This window comes from Gopherus flavomarginatus, chromosome 12, assembly GCF_025201925.1.
Source record: "Gopherus flavomarginatus isolate rGopFla2 chromosome 12, rGopFla2.mat.asm, whole genome shotgun sequence".
NCBI lineage: Eukaryota > Metazoa > Chordata > Testudines > Testudinidae > Gopherus > Gopherus flavomarginatus.
In genome coordinates this window covers 47,405,178-47,409,178 of record NC_066628.1, presented here as the reverse complement: position 1 = coordinate 47,409,178, position 4,001 = coordinate 47,405,178, and the positions used below count along the sequence as shown (strand labels likewise).

The window sequence follows — 4,001 nt, the reverse complement described above, 5'->3', positions numbered from 1 at the left end:
AACATTCGCTGTGAAAAGTTACTGTAGTGTTAGATATTTAGCTCTTCAACTAAGACTCAAACTCCTAAATGGAAATAAAAATCCATTCAGAGGTAAAGGTATTGCAGTTAGTTCTCAACCACAAAAGTTTTGCATGTTAAATAAATTGATCATTAAGGGAACTCAGCATTAGCCTAACTCCACTCACACCGAGGTTATTGCTAAGTGGTTTTGAAAATCGCATCCTAAATGCTAAATATTAGATCTTGTCAGGAGCTGTGGTTTTGTTCTCAGAAAACAAAATCATCATTTTTGTTGACATTTCTCTTCATCTTTTGGTTTCTGAGTTGAATTTTTTTTAATGAATACCCCAACATTTTGATGAAAAGGGATTTTTTTTTCCAAAAATTGCTGCTTAGTCAAGTCTCTCTCTTTTTTCTTTCTTTTTTTTTTTTTCCAGAGAAGGAGGGATGAAGGGAGTTGCAATGAAAAATTCTCAACCAGCTCTACCAAAGGGGTAAGCAACTAGTAGTTGCTTATAGTCTTGCAGCAAATTATTTTGTCATGACTCTCTTGCTTAGAAAAATTACTCACATCTGGATACTATTCCTTTCTACACATTCTAAGACTAATAATAATCATGATTATTTTTAATCCTCTCACTGATTTCAATAGGATGTAGACCCCTAATCTCCTTAGGTGCCTAGTGGGATTTTCAAAAGTGCATAGCTGTGTTTTTAAATGCCTTTAAATACCTTTGAAAATCTGGCCCCAGGTGTCTACGGGCTTGTTAGGGCCTAAGGGTTGGAGTTGTGCTTCTGCAGTGCTTCAATATAGACGCTCTCTATGCCAACAGGAGTGATTCTTCCATCAATGTAGGAAAGCCACCTACAAGTTTAAGCAATAGTCAGATCAACAGAAGAATTCTTCTATCAGCCTAATGGTATCTACATAGGGATTTAGATTGGCTTAACTATGCTGTGGATTTTTCACACCCCTGACAGACATACTTAAACCAACCTAATTTTCTAGTGTAGACCAGGCCTTGGTCCCCTTTGAAAGGGGGACCTAGGCTCCTAAGTCACTTGGGTGTGTTTCAGAATTATGCCCTTTGTCTTCAACTACAAATAGTATTACTTACTCCTTTATTAAAATTAATAATAATTGTCATTGTTATATCTAGCATGCATCATCTGCAGTCACATGCATAACATTTGGAAATAAAATCCCCAAGTGTGGGGTATACGTATTTTGAATGCAGGTAAAATTGAGCAACTCTAATCCCTGAACTCTAGCCTTTGGCAATGATAGAGGGAAATGTTTATTAGTAAATGATTTGTGAGAGAGAACAAAGCTTATATAAAAGAGAGGAGAAAACTATTGTTGCTTGAAATTGAGTCCCACAGTGTGTTCTGTATCCTATTGCTTTTCACCCTTTGATCTATATTTACAAATAGACTTAAAATGGCAGATTAGCAAAAATAGGAATGGAAAAAAGGAAAGTTCCCAACCACCTGGCTCACAAGCTCGATATCAAGTTCAAGTCTCTGGACCTCTGGTAAAGCCTTGGGTGGGTTAAAGTAGCCAGGGATTAGAAGGAATGAAGGATATTAATCCAGCTTTCCCCATAGAGGACAGGTTACATCTTCAGCTGCAGTATGATTTTATATTTTCTATGCAAGAGATGTTTTTGGATGAGGAAGTGCACATACTAACCACCCAAAGATGGTGGTGCCTGGCTACCACTTAGAGCTAACGGGATAATTTTAGAAAGAAATCTTGGAATAGTGGATGGAAAAATGAGAGTCTAAGAACAAGGGCTGTCTTTCAGAAATCTGGAAATATATTTGTTTTTTTCAGATCACTGCTTAGGTCCATGAAATGTGAAAAATAAAACTTATTTGAGGGGAAGGGGGTAAAATATGTCAGTTATTTGTGAGACATCAGAAGTTAAGAGTCGTTTTATTTCCAAATTGTTCTTAAATTGTGGAACCAGACATTAGAAATGTAGTCATAGTAAAATAACATCCCATTCTGGCAGATACTGAAATACATATATACATATATAAAAACATTGAGACCCAAGCCCACCGACATGATTTTCAGAAGTGTGACTGATGCTTCCCATTTTGATGTGATGGTTATTCTGGGTCACATTCTCTGCTCATTTACACAGGTTTTCACACTTTTAACAAATTCTGTGTAGTTCTTGTTCACTGAGTGTAACTGGCATGCTGCAAAACAAGAGATATATAGAGATGACCAATAGTTGGGTTACTTCCTAAATATTCTGTTATTGCATGTAACTTTAGATGAAAGATTATTTTCATCTTTCATCTAAATATTAACATTTAAATATTTCAGTGTAATCTCTAAATATTAATGTTTTCTAAGGAGGAGGTTGCATTGATCATTTTCCCTTAGATTGTGATTACCTTGGAAGAGATATCATTCTTCTAGATTGTATGGAAAGTGCTTAACACATCATGTGAGCTACTACACTATAATCATAATTATATTTAATATTTTGCATTAGACTTGTTTCATTTCTTCATGAGATCATCATGTGGTTTCCACCATCTTAATCATTATCTCACCATCATCCTCCACATACCAGAGTGTACATAGTTTTAAGAGTGGTACTGAATCCCATTAAATTACACAATTAAAAAATTATTACCACCAGTTGCTGTGGGTTAACTTCAGCATTATCAGAGTTTGGTTCAACGTGGAGAAGGAGTCAACATTTTGCATGCCTTTCTGAATTTCTTGAGTCTGCCAGACTGGGTTGGAAGTCTCAAGAACAAAATACAAAGCTTTTTCATGACATCTCTGTAATTTTTGTTTCTGACCCTTTTTGAATTCTTCAAAAGACGACTTTAGTGCAGTATTCTGGCACTTTCAATTCTGGTCCAAGATAGACAATGGAAGTGGAACAAACACATATATCCAAACATTTCATAACTTGAAGAAAGGTGTTTTTCTAAAAGTGAGAGAAGATTCAGGTGTGGCAGGGTGGTCTTAATTTTTCCAAATGAGTATGGTTGTCTCGAAGGGTAATCCCTTCCCCACAAAAAATGAAAATCTAATAAAAATCACATGCCCAGGGTGTTTTTAAAGAGTTTGAAGAGAAGACAGGAGGAGCTTTGTATCTTTCAGGTAACAATCTCTTGCAAAATATAGATTGCGAATTCCAAAACATTTTTTAAAAAGTGTTGTGGCTAGTTTATCCACAAAATTGACACACACCTTGATATTTCCAGCCATGTACTCTAATCTGTTTTAGCAAGGAGCCATGCTGGGCAGAGGGAGAGAAGAGGATGAATGAATGAATGAATAAATAAATAAATAAAAATTGCAGTTAGACTCTGATTCCTAGCCTGTAGATATCTAACAAAGCTATTTGATGACAATGTGTTTAGTACCTTTAGGAGATGCTTAGCCCCTAAAGCTGGGTGAAATGGTTTTAGACAAATAGTTTATTTGACAAAAAATGCAATTTTGGTTAACCCAAAACTAGCGGCAAAATTCATACGACTATTTTCAGCCATTCACAATAAGGAAGATATGATAGTGCTGCTGCTTACCATCTTCATGAGCTTTAGCCTGCTGGTTAGAGTATTCACCAGAGATGTGGGAGACCCAGCTTTGAATTTCTTCTCTGGAATAGACCAGCAACAGACTTTTTGAATCCCTAGAAAATACCAAAAAACATTCTAATTCTGACTCAAAATGACTTTTTTATTATTGCTACTATTTTTTGAAACTGCCACTGAACTGAAAAATCAGTTATTTTCTCTCAGTTCTATTTAGCACCTAGCAGGATACATTTTCACAGCTCCAAATGCTTGATTTTTTTATTTTTGTTTTAACTAAGATTCTGACTTTTGACCTATGTGAATTTTCCACTTGAAAGCAGCTGATTTGTGCTAATGTCACAGAAGTTTTGAGTTCCCCAAACTGGTTCAATCTATCAGAGTCCAATAAACTTAAACTATCACAGCTGGAGAAGATTAAGAGCT

General features: G+C 35.7%; 1 long non-coding RNA gene across 1 annotated transcript; it reads right to left on the bottom strand.

The window, feature by feature from the left end:
- Positions 1-769: 769 nt before the first annotated feature.
- Positions 770-3,652, bottom strand: LOC127033047 (uncharacterized). The gene is made up of 3 exons (XR_007769015.1): positions 3,567-3,652; positions 2,075-2,213; positions 770-867 (listed from the first exon to the last, which is right to left on the bottom strand). It is a non-coding gene; the product is annotated as an uncharacterized LOC127033047 (long non-coding RNA).
- Between the last annotated feature and the right edge of the window lie 349 nt (positions 3,653-4,001).